The sequence below is a fragment of the Equus asinus genome, chromosome 2 (assembly GCF_041296235.1).
Source record: "Equus asinus isolate D_3611 breed Donkey chromosome 2, EquAss-T2T_v2, whole genome shotgun sequence".
Classification (NCBI taxonomy): Eukaryota; Metazoa; Chordata; class Mammalia; order Perissodactyla; family Equidae; genus Equus; species Equus asinus.
In genome coordinates this window covers 74,355,717-74,377,193 of record NC_091791.1, presented here as the reverse complement: position 1 = coordinate 74,377,193, position 21,477 = coordinate 74,355,717, and the positions used below count along the sequence as shown (strand labels likewise).

Sequence of the window (21,477 nt, the reverse complement as noted above, 5' to 3'; positions counted from 1 at the left end):
ACAACTGCTAGTTTCTGTCCAGAGCACAGTTTAGAAAATGGTTCTGGCAACATAGTGAAGCAAACATAGAGATTATAATGGTTACTCTTTTTATAGAGGTAAGGAAGGAAGAAACTATCCTCAATTCTCCTAAGAAGCAGGGATGCAGAAACCAATGGGCTCAACACATCTTCTGAAATGCACACCCTATGTATGGGGAAAATGAATAAACCAAGGCATTTGAGTGTCATGAAGTGCCTGGCCCAGAACTAATTTTTGACAGAGCTGGGATTCCAGGTCTTCTTAAACCTAAGAACCATCAGTGTTTCTTCAACTTCGTGATGCTTCCTTCAAAATATATGATTTTTTACAGAGTAAGAGAGGACACATTTGTAAATGTTAGCTTTCCTTTGATATGGCTGACTCTGTTTCTTCCCCCAGCTGTATTGAGACATAATTGACAGGTAACATTGTGTGCGTTTAAGGTGTACAACATGATGATTTGATATATGTATCTATTGTAAAATTATTTCCACAATAAAGTTAATTAACATCCCCATGACTTCACATAATTACCTTTTTTTGTGTAAGTGGTGAAAATATTTAAGATTTACTCTCTTGGCAACTTTCAGGTATACAGACAGGACTAACTATAGTCACCGTGCTGTACATTAGATCCCCAGAGCTTATTCTTCTCATAACTGGAGGTTTCTACCTTTTGACCAACATCTCTGCATTTCTCCCATCCCTCAGCCCCTGGCAACCACCAAACTACTCTCTGTTTCTATGAGTTCAGCTTTTTAGATTCCACATATAAGTGAGATCATACAGTATTTGCCTTTCTTTGTCTGACTTATTTTACTTAGCATAATGCCCTCAAGGTTTATCTATATTGTTGTAAATGGCAGAATTTCCTTCTTTTTCATGGCTGAATAATATTCCATTATATATATATATATACCTCGTTTTCTTTATACACTTACATTATCTCCATGTCTTGGCTGTTGTGAATAATGCTGCAATGAACACGGGAGTGCAGATGCCTCCTTGAGATAGTGATTTCATTTCCTTCAGATATATACCCAGAAGTGGAATTGCTGGGTCATATGGTAGTTCTATTTTTGATTTTTTGAGGAACCTCCATACTGTTTTCCATAGTGGCAGCCCCAATTTACATTCCCACCAACAGTGCACAAGGATTCCCTTTTCTCCACATCCTCACCAGCATTTGTTATCTTTTGTCTTTTTGATAATAGTGATATGGCTTACTTTAAATCTATCTCAAGCTACAAGTAGAGAATGACCACCTGAGGGATTTCTAGGCCCATGTGTTGCCTAGAAAATCAGAGTTAATTGAGAAAGAAAGTTGCTGAAGGTTCATTCCCAATTTCCTGCTCTACTGAGACCAGAATGAGGGATCTTATTACGTTCCTGCTGGTTCTGCATGACACAGACTCCTGCTGGCCTCGTGGGTCAGGGTGCTCACCCTCAGGGGACCTGTACAGTTTGGAGAGGAAAGCAGGAAACACAAGAGCAGGAGGAGGTGGCACTGGACCGTGGGTGGAGTCCTGGGACAGCGCACACTGAGTTACCAGCCCTCAGTGGCTGCCAGTCAATGGTAGGCAGCTGCAGAAACTGTACCAAGCCCACGTATCACCTTCAGCCTCCTCCTTGTTTGTTTTCCTTGTCTATTCCCACCCCCTTCTCCCTCCTTGCTCTGGTTAATGGGGATTTCTCCCAAGCACAACACCCAGAGCCTATGTTGGTGCTTGGGGCACAGTGGCCACTTGACAGACATTTGTGGATGAATGAATGTTGGTCCTAGAGGCTCTCAGAGTTGACTCTGGAAGAGACGGTAAGATCTTAATCTTCTCTGTTTATATCCTGTCTGGGGCCAATCTCTGTTCGCTCCTCAGATTGAGCTGATGTTTGCATAACTTTTCCTCCAAAAAAACCCTTACATGTCCCTCTCACAAATCATGACCAACCTCTGTAAGCATCCTACTAACTGTGGCATGGCCACAGCCTAGGAGCAGGGGAAAGAGTGGGTAGGGATGTTCATAGGCACCAAGAAATTCTATTTTCGTATAATAGGGTATTCTAAATATAGGTAGGTCAGTCTGCCTGTCCCCAAATCTGGGAATTGCTGAAGGCAAGAGTAGCCAGTCTTCTGGGGAGTGGCTCTCGAGGCTGCAGTCCTTCACCGGATTGGACTGTCTGTCCAGGCCTTTCCCACTGCTGTGGATGGACTGGGAAGGTGTACACAGTGGCCCTGGCATCTGCTTCTTTCTTTGAGAAACAAGTTATCAGTGACTGCAGAAAGGCTGGGGGAGGGCTGAGCTCTTTCTGATCAATTGAGGGACTGGAGAAAATGAAGTGTGACAGAACACTACCCACACTATTCTTTTCAGGCTTTCTCCTGAAGGAGGCAATATACATATACACACATGCAGATGCATGTGCACATGCACACACATGTATTTTATATAAAGGTATTGCTGTGGTCAGAAAATGTACATAAGCTCTTGGAAAAGGAATCAAATCAAAAAACCAAGGACCAGGGCAGAGAGTCAGCAACCTCGGCAACCCAAGATCTCGCTCCATCTCCTCTAGTAACTTGTAGTGCTGACTTAAGCAAGTAGTTAGCCTTCCAGTGTTCCACTTCCTAACCTTCTGAGTGGAAAAGAACAACCCTGACCCAGCTCAGAGTGGTGCCTGGAGATTAAACTACATCTTCAAGGGCACATCATCATTAGAGTGCTGTGTGAAGGCTGGCTTGTGTTATTTTTATTAAAACCTGGTTGACTATTGCTGAGCACTGTCTGTACCTCTACCTTCCCCAGGCCTCCCTGGATTCTGCTGTGCTGTGGGGGTAAGTCTTCTGGAACGTGTAAAATGGAAATGTCCTGGACCTCAAATGTTCTCTGCAAGAAGCACTGGTTTGGCGCAACGTGAAGACACTCCAGCAGTGTGTATTTACTGAGGAAATGTTAAAGAACAGGAGTGGCATTTGGGTGTGAACCAAAGGGAACTTTCGAGGTGGAGGGGGCGGTGGGGGAGAGGGAGCTAACATTTAGCGAGTGCCAAGTGCTGTGAGCACTTCTTATGTAGTGTGATCGGTGCTGGTATTTGGTCTGTTAAAAAGGCAGTTGAAGTGGAGAATCATACAGTGATATACTCAGACCTTAAACGCTTCACTTTAACCGAATATGTGAACCTGTACATTTCTTTGCCTGTCTATTGATTTAAGACCGAGACCCCTTCTTTGAGGACAGTGCCTGACCCACATTCCAAATAATTATTCTTCCCTAAACCACATCTGTGATCCATCTTCTAAGATTTCCAGTTTAGGATGCTTTAAAGTAGAGCAAGGACATAAACGTATGTATGTGTGAGCAATTGAGCCAAGAGTCTTTCTAGATTTTTACCATTTCCCCCAGTCTTTTGCAGATGTCTCACATGCACATAATCTGATAGTAGTTTATTTTAACAACTTGCCTTTATGGAGACTTTCCAAAGCAAACAAGTTATTTTTCATAGAAACGATAGCGTTCTTTCTTTTTGCACTCATATTTCATGGATTTAAGCAATATTTAGTTAAATTACATGATTACAGTATCCAGTACAATTAGCAAACAGATTTGACAATAGACACACCTGATTTTGGAACATCTCTGACTCCGCTGGTGGGAACAGAAGTGCAGGGAACTCAAGGGAAGGGCATGTGGGCTGTGAGCTTAGCTCAGGAGCACAGAGAGATTAAACTGGCAAGGTGGTTAAGTAGAAATTGGGTAAGAGAGCTCCTTCTGTATTTTACTTACTCTAATCCTTACATCTAATCCTTATGATAACCCCTTGAGTTTGCTACTATCATCTCTATTTTACAGGTAAAATATTTGAAGTCCAGAGAGGTTGGATATTTCACCCAAAGTCACACAGCTAGTGAGTGCCAGACTCAGAATTTCAATCAACTTCTGTTTTTGCTTATATGGGGTCTCACTGAGGACTAACTTTCCTCAAGAACTCGTTTCTTCATCTGTTTTATCGAGTAAAATTTTTAACAATCACATTCAAGAAAAACTATATTGCTTTTTTCCCTTAAATCTAATTAAATATAGCTTTCAGCATCCCCCACTTGGGGTAGCAAGAAATTCTATCTCAATCACTGTTTGGGCTCCCCAGCCTAGGAATTTTAAAAGAACGTAGGGGTTTACACATTTACTTAGAAATTTGAGCAGGGGCCTGGTCCTTCATCTATGGTAATTGTTCCTTCTAAATCAGTGGTTCTCAACGTGCGGCCCCAGACCCTCAGCATCAGCATCACCTGGGAGCTTGTCAGAAATGCTGCTTCTCAGATTCCATCCCTGACCTGTTGCATCAGGAGTTCTGGGCCCAGCAACCTGAGCTTTGCCAAGCCCTCCAGGGGTACATGTGGATACATTCTGATATCTTACATTATGATATGGTTTGAGAACCACTCTTCTATATGATTCATCCACTCAACAAATACCTATTGAGTGTCTGCTATGTGTCAGGGGATGGTGATAAGATGATGAGTGTAGAGAGGAGCCTACCTTCTGCTACTGTGCCTGATTCACCACCCTTGCCCAGGTCCCGCTGCTCCAGGCGGGCTCACACGCTTCTCCCTAACTGCAGGCCCAGCCACCAGGCCACCTCCACAGGCGCCTGCTGCTCTCCCCTCAGCTAAGCAGGGCACTGCTCCTGGCCCTCAGGGGGACTTCCAAACTATGGGGCCTTACAGTGCTGGCAAGAACACCAACCTCCACCCTTCTACCTGAGTTGATTCTTTTCTTTTCTTTTATTAATTATTTTTATATTGTGGTAAAATACAAAACATGAAATTTACCATTTAAACCATTTTAGGTGGACAATTTAATGGCATTAAATACCTTCACAGTGTTTTTGTAAGCATCACCACTATCCGTTTCCAAAAATTTTTCATCTCAACTAGAAACTCTGTATCCATTAAGCAGTAACTCTTGATCGCCACTCCCCACAACCCCAGGTTACATCTATTCTACTTTCTATGTTTGTGAATTTACCTATTCTATGTACCTCGTGTAAAGGAAGACATGCTATATTTATCCTTTTGTGTCTGGCTTATTTCGCTTAGCATAATATCTTCAAGGTTCATCCGTGTTGTAGCATCTATCAGAGTTTCATTCCTTTTTATGCCTGATAATCTTCCATTGTATGGTTATGCCCCTTTTCTTTATCCATTCATCTATTGATGGATATTTGGATTGTTTCCACCTTTTGGCTATTGTGAACAATGCTGCTATAAACGTTGGTGTAAAAGCATCTGTTTGAGTACCTACTTTCAGATCTTTTGGACGTATACCTAGGAGTTGAATTGCTGGATCATATGGTAATTCTATGTTCAACTTTTTGAGGTGCCACCACACTGTGTTCATAGAGGCTGCACCATTTTACAGTCCCATCAGTGTGCGCAAGGGGTCCAATTACTGCACATCTGTACCAACAATTGTTAGTTTCTGATTTTTCATAATAGTCATCCTAAAAGGTATGAAATAGTATCTCATTGTGGTTTTGATTTGCATTTCTCTAATGACTAAGGATGTTGACATCTTTTCATGTGTTAATGGCCATTTGTGTATCTTCTTTGCTTATTTTTGAACTGAGTTTGTTGTTGTTGTTGTTCAAGTTCCTAACACATCGTATACATTAACCACTTATCAGATGTATGATTTGCAAATATTGTCTCCCATTCTGTGCACTGTCCTATCACTCTGTTGATAGTATCCTTTGATTCACAAAGTTTTTAAATTTTGATGAAGTCTAATTTATCAAGTTTTTCTTTTGATGCCTGTGCTTTTTGTTTCATATTCAAGAAATCATTGCCAAATCCAATGTTATGAGGCTTTCCCTTTATGTTTTCTTATAGGAGTTTTATAGTTTTAGCTCTTAAGTTTAGGTCTTTGATCTGTTTTGAGTTAGTTTTTGTATATAGTATAAAATATGGGTCCAACTTCATTCTTTTGCATGTGGATATACAATTTTCCCAGCACTATTTTTTGAGAAGACTGTCCTTTCCCCATTGAGTAGTCTTGAAAAGCTGTTGATAATCAACTGACAATATATGTGAGGGATTATCTTTGTGTTTGCTATTTTAGTCCATTGGCCTATAGGTCTGTCCTTAGGCCAGTACCATTCTTTTTTGATTACTGTGGTTTTGTACTAAGTTTTGAAATCAAGGTGTAAGTCCTTCAACTTTGTTCTTCTTTTTTAAGATTAATTTGGCTATTCAGTGTTCTTTGAGATTCCATATGAATTTTGGGATGGGTTTTGCTTTTCTTTTTTTTTTAAAGATTGGCACCTGAGCTAACATCTGTTGCCAATCTTCTTTTTTTTTCTTTTTCTCCCCAAAGCCCTCCATACATAGTTGTATATTCTAGTTGTAGGTTCTTCTGATTGTGCTATGTGGGACGCCACCTCAGCATGGCTTGATGAGCAGTGCCATGTCCGTGCCCAGGATCTGAACCAGCAAAACCCAAGGCAACTGAAGTGGTTAAGTGAACTTAACCACTCGGCCGCAGGGCTGGCCCCGGGATAGGTTTTTCTATTTTTGCAAGAAACACCACTGGAATTTTGATAGAGATTACATTGAATCCATAGATCACTCCGGGTGGTATTGTCGTATTAATAATATTAAGTCTTCTGATCTATGACATGGGATGTTTTTCCATTTATTTAAGTCTTTTAAAATTTCTTTTGTCAATGTTTTGTAGTTTTCAGTGTACAAGACTTTTGCCTTCTTGGTTAAATTTATTCCTAAGTATTTTATTCTTTTTGATGATATTGTAAATGGAATTATTTCTTAGTTTCCTTTTCAAGTTGCTCATTGCTAGCTATAGAAATACAGCTAATTTTTGAGTGTTGATTTTTGTATCCTGCAACTTTGCTGACTCATTTATTGGCTCTAATAGTTCTTTTTTTTTTTAAAGATTTTATTTTTTTCCTTTTTCTCCCCAAAGCCCCCAGGTACATAGTTGTATATTCTTAGTTGTGTGTCCTTCTAGCTGTGGCATGTGGGATGCTACCTCAGCGTGGCTCGATGAGCAGTGCCACGTCTGCGCCCATGATTCGAACAGACAAAACCCTGGGCCGCCTGCAGCGGAGTGCACAAACTTAACCACTCAGCCACGGGGCCAGCACCCTCTAACAGTTCTTTTGGTGGAATCTTTAGAGTTTTCTACATGAGATCATGTCAACTGGGAACAGAGATAATTTAATTCTTTCTTTCCAATTTAGATGTCTTTAATTTATTTTTCTTGCCTATTTGCTCTAGGTAGAACTTCTGGTACTATGTTAAACAGTAGTTGTGAAGTGGACATCCTTATCTCTTTCCTGATCTTAGGGGAGAAGCTTTCAGTCTTTTACCATTGAATATGAAGTTAGGTGTGAGTTCCCATATATGGCCTTTATTATGTTGAGGAAGTTTCCTTCTATTCCTAGTTTGTTGAGTGTTTTTTTATCATGAAAGGTTGTTGGAGATTGTTAAATCCTTTTTCTGCATCAATTGAGATGATTGTGTGTTTTCTCACTTTATTTTGTTAGTGTGATGTATTATATTGATGGATTTCCATATATTGAACTATCGTTTGTATTCCAGGAATAAATCCCACTTGGTCATGGTACATAATACTTTTAATATGCTGCTGAATTCAGTTAGCTTATATTTGCATCAATATGCTTAAGAGATGTTGGTGTTAGTTTTCCTTTTTTTGTAGTATCGTTGTCTGGCTTTGGTATAAGTGTTATGCTGCCCTCATAGAATGAATTAGGAAATGTTCCTTCATCTTCACTTTACTGGAAGAGTTTCAGGAGGAATAGCATTAGCTCTTCTTTAAACGTCTGGTAGAATTCTCCAGTGAAGTAATTGGATCCTGGGCTTCTCTTCGTTGGGAGGTCTGATTACTGATTTGATCTCCTTACTAGTTGTAGGTTTATTCAGATTTTCTATTTCTTCATGAGTCAGTTTTGGAAAGTTGTGTGTTTCTTGTATATTTCATCTAAGTTATCCAATTTATTAGTGTATAATTATTTATAGTATTCCCTTGTAATGCTTTTTATTTCTGTAAAATCAGTAGTAGGGTCCTGTCTTTTATTTCTGATTAAGTAATTTGAATCTTGTCTCTTCTTTTCTTGGTCAATCTGCTAAAGGCTTATCAATTTTGTTGATCTTTTCAAAGAAGCAACTTTTGGTTTCATTGATTTCCTGTATTCTTTTTCTATTCTCTGTTTCACTTATCTCCATTCTAATCTTTGTTATTGCATTCCCTTTGCTAGCTCTGGGTTTAGTTTGCTCTTCTTTTTCAAGTTTCTTAAGGTTTACAATTAGGTCATCGATTTGAGGTCTTCTTTTTTTATGAATGCATTTACAGCTGTAAATTTCCCTCTTAGCACTGTTTTTGCTGCATCCCATAAGTTTTGGGATGTTGTGTTTTCATTTTCGTTTATCTCAAGATATTTTCTAATTTCCCTTGTGATCTCATATTTGTCCCACTGATTGTTTAAGAGTTTGTTTTTAAATTTTCATGTATTTGTCAATTTTCCAATTTTACTTGTGTTATTGATTTGTAGCTTAATTCTATTTTGGTCAGAAAAGTACTGTTTATAATTTTCATCTTTTAAAATTTATTGAGACTTGTTTTGTGGCCTAACATATGATTTATACTGGAAAATGTTCCATGTGCAGTTGAGAAGAATGTGTATTCAGCTATTGTTGGATAGAGTTTCCTGTATATGTCTGTTAGGTCTAATTGTTTTATAATGCCATTTAAATCCTCTGTTTCCGTATTGATTTTCTGTCTGGTTGTTCGAGCCATTATTGAAGTATCCAACTATTACTATGGAACTATCTTGCCTTATATGTTCTAATTTTATTGTGCTTTTCAGATATTGCATTTTTTACAAATTGAAGGTTTATGGCAACCTTGTGTCAAGCAAGTCTATCAGTGCCATTTTTCCAAAAGCATTTGCTCACTTCATGTCTCTATGTTGCATTTTGGTAATTATTTGCAATATTTCAAACATTTTCATTATTATTTGTTATGGTGATCTGTGACCAATGATCTTTGATGTTACTATTGTAATTGTTTTGGGGTGCTGTGAACAATGCCCATATAAGATGGTGAACTTCAGAATCGTTGTGTGTGTTCTGACTGTTCCACTGACCAGTCGTTCTCCTGTCTCTCTCCCTCTCCTCAGGCCTTCCCATTCTCTGAGACACAGCAATATTAAACACTTTAATGGATGAGGAGTTGCTTCTTATGGATAAGAGAAGAAAGCGGTTTCTTGAAATGGAAACTACTCCCGGTGAAGATGCTGTGAAGATTATTGAAATGACAACAAATGCTTTAGTATATTACATAAACTTAATTGATAAAGCACTGGTAGGGTTTGAGAGGATTGACTCCAATTTTGAAAGAAGTTCTGCTGTGGGTAAAATGCTATTAGACAACATCACATGCTACAGAGAAATTGTTCTTGAAAGGAAGAGTCAATCAATGTGGTAAATTTCATTGTCGTCTTATTTTAAGAAATTGTCACATCCACCCAAACTTCACCAAACACCACCCTGATGAGTCAGCAGCCATCAACACTGAGGCAAGACCCTCCACCTACAAAAAGATTATGACCTGCTGAAGGCTCAAAAGATGGTTAGCATTTTTAGCAATAAGGTAATTTTATTCAATTATTTTATTGAGTTTATAATGGTTTATAACTGTGTAATTTCAGGTGTACGTTATTAATTATCAGTTTCTGTATAGACTGCATTCTTCTCACCACCAATAGTCTAATTTTTATCCTTGACTATATATATAGGCCCCTTTACCTGTTTTGCCCATCTCCTAACCCCCTTCCCCTCTGGTAACCACTAATCTGTTCTCTTTATCCCTGTGTTTGTTTATCTTCCACATAGGAGTGAAGTCATGCAGTGTTTGTCTTTCTCTATCTGGCTTATTTCACTTAACATAATACTCTCAAGGTCCATTCATGTTGTTGCAAATGGGATGATTTTGTCTTTTTTTATGGCTGAGTAGTATTCCATTGATATATATATACCAGATCTTCCTTATCCATTCATCAGTATATGGGCATTTGGGTTGCTTCCATGTCTTGGCTATTATGAATAATGCTTCAATGAGCATGGGGGTGCGTAAGTCTCTTTGAATTGTTTATTTCAAGTTCTTTGGATAAATACCCAGTAGTGGGATATAGCTGGGTCATATGGTATTTCCATTTTCAGTTTTCTGAGAAGTCTCCATACTTTTTTTCCTAGTGACTGCACCAGTTTGCATTCCCACCAGCAGTGTATGAGGGTTCCCTTTTCTCCACATCCTCTCCAACATTTATTATTTTTTGTCTTGGTAATTATAGCCATCCCAACAGATGTAAGGTAATATCTCATTGTAGTTTTGATTTTCGTTTTCCTAATAATTAGCGATGTTGAACATCTTTTCATGTGCCACTTGGCCATCTGTATATCTTCTTCAGAAGAATATCTGTTCATATCCTCTGCCCATTTTTTGATCAGGTTTTTTTTTGTTGTTGTATGAGTTCTTTACATACTTTGGAAATTACCCCTTGTTGGATATATGATTAGCAAATATTTTCTCCCGGTTAGTGGGTTGTCTTTTCATTTTGTCAATCATTTCCTTTGCCTTGCAGAAGCTCTTTAGTCTGATGCAGTCCCATTTATTTTTTCTTTTTATTTCCCATGCCCAAGTAGACATAGCATTTGAAAAGATGCTGCTAAGACTGCTGTCAAAGAGTGCACTGTCTATATTTTCTTCTAGGAGTTTTGTGGTTTCAGGTCTTACCTTCAAGTATTTACTCCATTTTGAGCTAATTTTTGTGTATGGTATAAGCTAATGGTCTACTCTCATTCTGTTGCATGTGGCTGTCCAGTTTTGCCAACATCATTTGTTGAAGAGACTTTCTTTGTTCCACTGTATGTTCTTGGCTCCTTTGTCAAAGATTAGCTGTCCATATATGTGTTGTTTTATTTCTGGGCTTTCAATTGTGTTCCATTGATCAGTGTGTCTGTTTTTGTCCCAGTACCATGCTGTTTTGATTACTATAGACTTTTAGTGTATTTTGAAGTCAGGGATTGTTACGCATCAGGCTTGGTTATTTTTTCTCAGGATTGCTTTGACTATTTGAGATCTTTTGTTGTTCCATATGAATTTTAGGATTCTTTGTCCTGTTTTCATGAAGAATGTCATTCTGATTCTGATTGGGATTGCACTGAATCTGTAGATTGCTTTGGGTAGTATGGACATTTTAGCTATGTTTATTCTTTTGACTCATGGACATGGAATATCTTTCCATTTCTTTATGTCTTCTTCAATTTCTTTCAATAATGTCTGATAGTTTTCAGTGTACAGGTCTCTCACCTCTTTGGTTAGGTTAATGCCTGGATATTTTATTCTTTTTGTTGCAGTTGTAAATGTGATTATATTCTTGACTTTTCTTTCTGTTAGTTCATTATTAGTGTATAGAGATGCAACTGATTTTTGTAAGTTGATTTTTTACCCTGAAAATTAGTGTACTTGTTTATTATTTATAATAGTTTTCTAGTGGATTCTTTTGGGTTTTCTTTATATAGGGCCATGTTGTCCACAAACAGTGAGAGTTTCACTTCTTCCTTTCCAATTTAGATTCCTTTTATTTCTTTTTCTTGCCTAATTGCTCTGGCCAAAACCTCCAGTACCATGTTGAATAGTAGTGGCAAGGGTGGGCAACTTGTCTTTTTCCTTTTTTCCTCCCCAAAGCCCCAGTGCATAGTTGTATATTCTAGTTATAAGTCCTTCCAGTTCTTCTATATGAGCCATTCCCACAGTATGGGTACTGACAGACAAGTGGTTTGTTTCTATGACTGGAAACTGAACCTGGGCCACTGAAGCAGTGAGAGCACTAAACTTTAACCACTACACCATCAGTGCTGGCTCTGGGCACCCTCGTCTTGTTCCTCTTCTCAGAGGGATGGCTTTCAGTTTTTCCCCATTGAGTATGATGTTGGCTGTGTTTTTGTCATTTATGGGCTTTATTATGTTGAGGTACTTTCCTTCTATGCCCATTTTACTGAAAGCTTTTTATCATAAATGGATGTTGTATCTTGTCGAATTTTTTCTCTGTATCTATTGAGATGATCATGTGATTTTTATTCTTCATTTTGTCAATGTGGTGTATCACGTTGATTGATCTGTAGATGTTGAACCATCCCTGCATCTCTGGTATAAATCGCACCTGATCATGGTGTATGATCCTTTTAATTTTTGCTATATTCAGTTTGCCAATATTTTGTTGAAGATTTTTGCATCTATGTTCATCAATGATATTGGCCTGTAATTTTCCATCTTTGTGTTGTCCTTGTCTGGCTTTGGTATCAGGGTGATGTTGGCCTCATAGAATGAGTTAGGAAGTATGCCATCTTCTTCAATTTTTTGGAAAATTTTGAGAAGGATAGTTATTCAAATCTTCTTTGAATGTTCAGTAGAATTCTCCAGAGAAGCCATCTGGTTCTGGGCTTTTTGTTTGTGGGGGATTTTTGATTGCTGTTTTGATCTATTTACTTGTGATTAGTCTAAGATTCTCTATTTCTTCTTGATTCAGTTTGGCAAGGTTGTATGAGTCTAAGAATTATCCATTTCCTCTAAGTTATCCAATTTGTGGGCATATAGTTTTTCATAGTATTCACTTACAATCCTTTCTATTTCTGTGGTATCTATTGTAATTTCTCCTCTTTCACTTCTAATTTTATTTATTTGAGACTTCTCTCTTTTTTTCTTAGTGATTCTGGCTAAGAGTTTGTCGATTTTGTTTATCTTCTCAAAGAACCACCTCTTTGTTCCATTGATCCTTTCTACTATTTTTTTGTCTCTATTTCACTTATTTCTGCTCTAAGTTTTATTATTTCACCCCTGCTACTTTTGGCTTTGTTTGTTCTTCTTTTTCTAGTTCTATTAGGTGTAGTTTAAGATTGCTTATTTGAGATTTTTCTTATTTGTTGAGGTGTATCTGTACTGCTATGAATTTCCCTCTTAGAACCACTTTTACTGTATCCCATAGGAGTTGGTATGATGCATTTTCATCTTCATTTGTCTCCAGGTACTTTTTGATTTCTCCTTTGATTTCTTCATTGATCCAATGGTTGTTCAGTAGCATGTTGTTTAATCTCCATATATTTGTCACTTTCCCAGCTTTTTTCTTGTAGTTGATTTCTTGTTTCATAGCACCGTGGTTGGAAAAGATTCTTTATATGATTTCAATCTTCTTGAATTTATTGAGGCTTGCCTTGTTTCCCATCATATGGTCTATCTTTGAGAATGTTCCATGTGCACTTGAGAAGAATGTGTATTCTGCTATTTTTGGATAGAATGTCCTATATAGATCTATTAAGTCCATCTTGCCTAGTTTTTTGTTAAGTACACTATTTCCTTGTTGCGTTTCTGTCTGGATGGTCTATCCATTGATGTAAGTGGGTAGTTGCAGTCCCCTACAATTATTGTGTTGTTTTTTTTCTTCCTTTAGGTCTGTTAATAGTTGCTTTATATACTTTGGTACTCCCGTATTAGATGCATATATATTCATAAGTGTTATGTTCTTTTGGTGGAATGTCCCTTTTATCATTATATAATGCCCCTTTTTGTCTCTCCCTGCCTTTTTTTATCTTGAAGTCTGCTTTGTCTGATATAAGTATGGCAACATCTGCTTTCTTTTGCTTACCATTTGCTTGGAGTATTGTCTTCCATCCCTAAACTCTGAGCCTGTGTTTGTCTTTAGAGCTGAGATGTGTTCCCTGGAGGCAGCATATTGTTGAGTCTTGTTTTTTAATCCATCCAGCCACTCTGTGTCTTTTTATGGGAGAATTCAATCCTTTTATATTTAGACTGGTTATTGATATAGGAGGGCTTAATATTGCCATTTTATCTCTTGTTTTCTGGTTGTTCTATGCCTCCCTTGTTTCTCTTCCCATGTTTTTCTGACTGCCATTTCAGTTTGGTGGTTTTCTGTGATGGTTTTCTCAGTTTTCTCTTTATTTGTGATTTGTGTTTCTCTTCTGAATTTTGTTTAGTGCTTACCATGAGGTTTGTATAAAAGATTTCATAGAGGAAATAATCAATTTTCTGATAGCTTCTCATCTCCATCAGCCTAAGCAGGTTCCATTCCTTTCTTCTTCCCTATCTAAGTTATTGTTGTCACAAATTCTTTTGTTTGTTTCATGTTGTGAGTAAAATGCAGCGTTTATACTTATTTTTGATGCTTTCCTTCCTTTTATCTTTTATGTTATAATTAAGTGCTTTCTAATCTGTTCTGATAGAGGTCTACAATTTTCTGATTTTGTCTGTCTGTTTATCTCCTTGTTCAAGGCTTTGTAAACCTTTGCCTTTTTGTTTAAGGTATGAAGACATCCTTGATCATTTCTTGGAAGGGTGGTCCTCTGATGATGAAATCCCTAACCTTTTGTCTATCTGGGGAAGGTTTTATTTCTCCATCATATCGAAGGATATTTTCGCTGGATAGAGTATTCTTGGCTGAATGTTTTTGTCTTTCAGTATTTTGAATATATCATTCCAGTCTCTCCTAGCTTGTAATGTTTCTGCTGAGAAATCTGCTGAAGACCTGATGTTGGTTCCTTTGTAGATTATTCTCTTCTGCCTTGCTGCCCTTAATATTTTTTCTTTGCCTTTAACTTTTGCCAGTTTTACTGTTATATGCCTTGGAGAAGGTCTTTTTTGCATTGATATAACCAGGAGTTCTATTGACAGTATATTTGTAAGTCCAGGTCCTTCCCCAGGTTTGGGAAGTTCTTAGCTATTATTTCTTTGAACCAGCTCTCTGGTACTTTCTCTCTCTCTCTTCTTCCTCTGGAATACCTATAATCCTCATGTTGCATTTCCTGATTGAGTCAGATATTCTCGAAGAATTTCTTCATTTTTTTAAAGTCTTAGTTCTCTTTCCTCCTCCACCTGAAGCATTTCTATATTTCTGTCTTCTACATTACAATTCTATCCTCCATAACATCAGCTCTGTTTCTTGAGGTTTCTAGATTGTTTTTTATCTCATTCATTTTGTTCTTCATCTCCAGAATTTCTGTTTGTTTGTTTTTTTTTTTAGAGCTTCAATCTCTTTTGTGAAGAATTCCTTCTGCTCATTCATTTTATTCCTGAGTTCATTGAACTGTCTTTCTGAGTTTCTTGTAACCCACTGAGTTTCTTTATGACAACTATTTTTAATTCTCTGTCATTTAGATTGTAAATTTCTGTGACTTCAGGATTGGTTTCTGGAGACTTGTCATTTTTCTTCTGCTCTGGAGTGTTAATGCAGTTCTTTGTGGTATTAGATGAAGTGATCCTTTGCTGGTACAGAGTGGTAGTATCATGTCACAGATTCCACCTGCTACCACTGAGGGGAGAGGGCAGGAGCTGTGTTTTCTGAACCCACAATGTCTGCTGGAAGTTGTGCAAATATGGCTTATCTGTGTTTACCCACTGATCACAGCCACTTGGTGGATCACACACACACATGCTGGTGCTCCGGTGTGGATCCACTGCCTTGGCTTCAGATTGGCTGAGCTCATGTGCTAGGTGTGGAGGAGGGGTGCTTTCTTTTACTTGCACATGTGGGCCTGCTCTGCACTCATGGGCAGTTTGCCTGGGCTGCTGTGCTTGGTTGGGGTCCCCATGAAGTGGCTGAGCTGTGCCACTCTGTGTGGAGCCTTCCCAAGGGCTGGGTTGTATCTCCAAAAGTGAAAGTGCTGATGTGCAGGCCTGCCTGTTCCCCTGCCTCCTCTTACAGTTGCATGCTTGGCTGCTGCATGAGGACCTGGAACCTAGATCGCTGCCACCGGGGAGTGGGAGGGGATCTGGTCACCTCCTTCCACTGCTTCCTGGGGATCCAGTACCCCTGCCTTCAGATGTATGGCTGTGTGGATCTGTCAGACATCCTATTGTGCTTTTTAGGGGATTGTCTTTTGGTTAATGAATGTCTGTTTGGTTGTAACTTAGGAGGGAGAGACTATGGGAACAGCTTGCTCTGCCATGATGGTGATATCACTCTCCAATAAGGGTTTTTTTTTTTTTTTTGAGGAAGGTTAACCCTGAGCTAACATCCACTGCCAGTCCTCCTCTTTGTACTGAGGAAGATTGGCCCTGAGCAGACATCTGTGCCCATTTTCCTCTATTTTATATGTGGGATGCCCGCCACAGCATGTCTTGATAAGCAGTGCATAGGTCAGCACCCGGGATCTGAACCAGAGAACCTTGGGCCACCAAAGCAGAGAGCATGAACTTAACTACTATGCCACGGGGCTGGCCCTGCAATAAGGTATTTTTTAATTAAGGTATGTACATTTTTTAGACATAATGCTATTACACACTTAATAGACTACAGTATAGTGTAAACATAACTTTATATGCACTAGGAAATCAAATATTTGCTTTATTGCAATATTCACTTTATCGTGGCGGTCTAGAATCAACCCCACAATATCTCTGAAGTATGCTTGTATCTTCTTGCTGTTTCAATACTTTTATCAATATATAATGTCCTATTTGTCTTTTGTAACCTTTTTTGATTTAAAGTCTACTTTTTCTGACAATAATATAGGCATCTCTACTCTCTTTTTGTTACTATTTGCATGGAATACCTTTTTCCATCCTTTTACTTTCAACCTCTTTGTGTCCTTTTATCTGAAGTGAATCCCTTGTAGAAAGCATATAAATGGTTCCTGTTTATTTAACCTAATCTGCCAAACTCTGCCTTATAATAGAAAATTTTAATCAATTTACATTTAACATGATTACTGATATAGAAGAATGTACTTCTGCCATTTATCTATTTGTATTCTGTATGTCATATGCTTTTTGTTCCTCAATTCCTCTATTACTTCCTTTTTCATGTTAGTTGATTTTTTGTAGTGCACCATGTTGATTCCCATCTTCTTTCTCACCTGTCAATTTTTTGGTTATTTTCTTAGGAATTACAATTAACATCTTAAACTTATGGCATCTTACTTTCAATAAGATGAACTTAGTTTACGTAGAGTTCAAACACTCTGCTCCTACACATCTCTGTCCCTCCCCCTTTATATTATTATTGCCACAGATTACATCTTTACACATGGTATTCCTATAGACATAGATTTATAATAATTGTTTATTGCATTTGCCTAATAAATCACATAGGAAAGAAAGAGAAGTTAAAAACACACCAAAAATACAATAATATTCGCTTTTATATTTACCATTGTAGTTACCTTTACCAGTGTTCTTAATTTTTTTCTTATGGCTTCAACTTATTCTCTCATGTTCTTTCATTTCAACCTAAGAATTCTCTTTAACACTTCTTGTAAGGTAGGTCCACTGATAATCAGCCCTCTCAGCTTTTATCTAGAAATGTCTTACTTTCTCCTTCATTCTTGAAAGATAGTTCTTCTGGATGTAGGATTTTTGGTTGATGATTTTTTTCTTTCAGGACTTTAAATATATTATCCCAGTGCCATTTCTGAAGAGAAATCAGCTGTTTATCTTATTGAGGATTCCTTGTCCATAATGAGTCATTTCTCTCCTGCTGCTTTCAAGATTCTCTCTTTGTCTTTGGGTTTCAATGATTTGGCTCTAATGTCTCTCTGTATGAGTCTCTTTAGAATTTATCCTCCTTAGAGTTCGCTGAGATTCTTGCCTGTGTATATTCAAAACTTTCCTCAGATTTAGGCAGTTTTGGCCATTATTTCTCAAATTATTTTTCTGCCCCTTTCTCTCTTCTCCTTCTGGGACTCCTATAATGTGAACACTGGTACATTTGATGTTGTCCCATAGGTCCTTCAGTCTCTGTTCATTTTCTCCATTCTTTTTTCTTTCTGCTCCTAAGACTGGATAATTTTAATTGTCTTATCTCTAAGTTCACTGATCATTTTCTCTACCAGCTCAAATTGGCTGTTGAACTCTTCCAGTGAGTTTTTCATTTCACGTAGTGTACTTTTCAGCTCCACAATTTCTGTTTGGTTCTTTTTTGTAATTCTTATAATTATATTGATATTTTCATTTTGTTCATACATTGTTTTCCTGATTCCCTTTAGTTTGTTACCCATGGTTTCCTTTAGTTCACTGAACATATTTAAGACAGTTGATTTAACATCTCAGGGATGGTTTCTGTCAAATTCCTTTTTTCACAGGAATAGACCATATTTTCCTGTTTCTTTATAAGTTTTGTAATATTTTGTTAGAAACTGGACATTTTGGGTATTGTATCATGGTAACTCTGGAAATCTAATTCTTTCTTTTCTCAGTGATTGCTGAATGTTACTTATTGAGAGCTGGAGACATCCTTTGTGATTTTTCCAAATTATTTTTGCAAGGTATGTATTCCTTGTTGTATGTGTTTGCTGAAATTTTGTTCCATTTTCTCTGCCAGCTAGTGTCCTGACAAAGATTTACTTACATGTCTGACTTCCAATAGGGGAGCCTCTTTAAGTTCTCTGGAAGCCATGTCAGCCCATGGGGATTGAAACAATAACTGCCAGGCCCTCAGTGATAAAAAGCAGCAATCAGCAATCAGAACACACAATCTTGATATTTGGAAGACAGGCCCTATTGCCTACCCTGGCTCTAGCAAGGCACACCAGGAATGCAGGTAGCTATGCCTCCAGATGCCTGTTAGGAGGCTGGGGACTGGTGGCTGGTAATCTCTACCATACAAAAGACTGAAATCACTGAAATTTACCAGCCTGTTCAGCAAGATCTTCCCTGGATGCAAGTGTTTGACTAGACTACAGAGTTCCAAAATAGCTACTTCAGATGGTTCCTGCCAGTTTAACAGTTGTTTATGTGGAAGGATGGATTCCTGGAGCTTCCTGCTCTGCTTGCTTCCATGATATGGCTCCTGGGTTGATCCTTTTCTGCTATTATCTGCTTGTCAACTCCTTTCCATGCAGTCCTTGCTTAAATCTCACCTAATCAAAGTGGCTTTTTAGTATCACCCATCTTAGAATCAACTTCCCCAAATCATTTTTGGGGTCCTATACCATAGCACTTTATCAGAGTCTTTGTTTTAAAATAGTTTTTGTATACTTATTTCTCCACCACCAGATTACTGGTAAGTACCTTTATTTTATTTTTTCCTCTTGCAATCCATGCTCCATAATGGGTGAACATTTTGATCTATGGCTCAATGGGGCCTGGCCTGTAAGCCAACAGCAAGGCTTGGGCCCTGTCACCATTTCCATCTGTACAGATGTTTCCACTGTACAACGTGTATATATTTAAAATTTTACATTTGTCCCTTATTATTTTATAAAAATTAAGGTGCCAATAATAGTGATAAAGTGGATAGATCTTATAAACTTGATTTTATTGAAACAATGACACAAATCATTAGGTATACTGGTAGTGGACACTTTAGCCTCAGTTGGATGTTCTTTAGAATTAAGCCAACTGAGAGTGGGTTCAATTGTGAAATAAAAAGGACAAAATTAAAGAATATGGACAGAATGCTGAAAATGTCATCAAATATCAAGTTAAAAAGGCCTGGTGTAAGAAGCAATTTCATGATTTTTTTTAGCTCCTTGGGAATATATTCCTCTTATAACATGTAAGTGAATTCCTTTATTATAACACATAAATGCATTTTAAATTTTCATATTTTTACCTTAGCATAGTTTTTCAGGGATTAGCAATATTAAAGTATAGGAGATTTGAGCTGTAGCAACCACATTTATTCTTCATCTTTCTCAAACAATTAAGGGAAATCTTATTGTCTGAGTTTCTTTCTGTTTATACATTGATTCAACAATGATTGAGTATCTGTGCCAGATATAGGTTAGGTCTTAGAGAAGCTATTGTGAATAAAATCCTATACTATGGTTATATTCTAGTGAGTCAGAGGAATATTAATGAAATAACCACTAAAATAAATATAAAACTACCCCTGGAAGGATGGATTGGTACTTCTGGAATGGCCCAGAACACAGGGACCTGGCATGCTCTGAGGCTGTGGGTAAGGCTTCCCAGGGAAAACATGTGGGAGCTGAGATCTGAAGGATGAGCGGGAGGAGTTTCCTGGGTAGTGAGTAAGGGCATGAGGCTCTGGGTGGAGTAAAAAGCACATGCAAAGACCCTGTGATGAGAGCAAGCATGGAGGATTTGAAGAGCGAAAAAGAGGACAATATGACTGGACAGAAAAGGGAAGAGGTTGGAGAGGAAGGCAGCATGTAGATCACATAGAGGATTTAGTTTTTATTAGAGGATATTACTTGAAAATATGTTGTTATATTGTATATATTATTGTTACCAAATTCTACTAAGTTTTAAACCTGTGCAACTAATAACAAACATCTTATAACATATAAATCTGAGCAATGTGAGTTATGTTCCAGTCTTCAATCTTTTTCACACAGGTTTTTGGCAAGAGCACACAGGTGGAGGTGGCTGCGACTATGTCTTGGGCTGCCTTTCTAGCCCTAACTTTTCCCCTGAGCTGCTGACCATTGCATCCAACTGCTTACTCAAGCACTCCACGTCTAGTCAGCATCTCAAACTAACAGGTCCAAAACTGAACTCCTGGTCTCTCTCACCAAATCTGTTCCTCCTCTGGTCTTCTCAGTAAATGGCAATCCAGTCTAACCAGTAGCTCAGGCAGAAGTCCAGACTCATCCTTGAGCCCTCTCTCTCACACCTCACATCCAAACCATCACCAAATGTTGAGAGCTCAACCTTCAAGATAAATTTAAGCCCTAACGGCTTCCTTCCACTCCCATCACTTCCACCCTCATCCCAGCTACTATTATCTGCCCTGATTATGGCAATCACTTCCTAACTGGTTTCTCTTATTTTAATCCAGCCTGAGACAGTCTCCTCTTCTTGCTTAAATACTCTGACATAATGATATTTTAAAAACATTAATCAGGTCACACCATTCCTCCATTCTACTTCCCCAGTGGCCTGCCAGGTCACTCAGCATAAGAGCTGAAGTGCCTACATGATTTGGCTCCATGCTACTGATTGCTACCGTTTCCTACCACTTTCCCCTTATCCAACCCTTCAAGCCACACCAATCTCCTTATTGTCCCTCCAGCATCCCTAAGCTTGTTCTGCCCCAGGGCTTTTGCAGATTCTCTTTCTTCTGCTTGGACATTCTTCCCCAGATATCCGCATGGCTCACTCCCTCTCAGTCCCTCTGTTCTTTCAGGTCTCTGACATTTGTGTATAAAATAGGAACACATGCCACTCCACACCAATATACTCCTTTTTACCCCTGCCCTACATCATTCTTCATAGGGCTTACCATGTAATGCTGTATATTTATTTAATTATCAGTTTCCTCCCACTGTCATGAAAACTCCACAAAGGTGGGATTTTTCTGTTTTTTTCAATAGTGTAATCTCCAGTGTCTTGAAAAGTACATGATACATGGGGCAAGTTCAATAAATAAATGAATAAATCCATCACC

General features: G+C 38.2%; 1 protein-coding gene across 1 annotated transcript in view; it reads left to right on the top strand.

Moving 5' to 3' along the window:
* URB2 (URB2 ribosome biogenesis homolog) overlaps nt 1-21,477 on the top strand; it is a 131,282-nt gene that overhangs the window by 92,908 nt on the left and 16,897 nt on the right. Inside the window, exons 11-12 of the transcript XR_006519547.2 lie at nt 9,232-9,704; nt 18,320-18,388. The gene's annotated coding sequence lies outside the window, so the exon portion shown is untranslated. The remainder of the gene's footprint in view (nt 1-9,231; nt 9,705-18,319; nt 18,389-21,477) is intronic.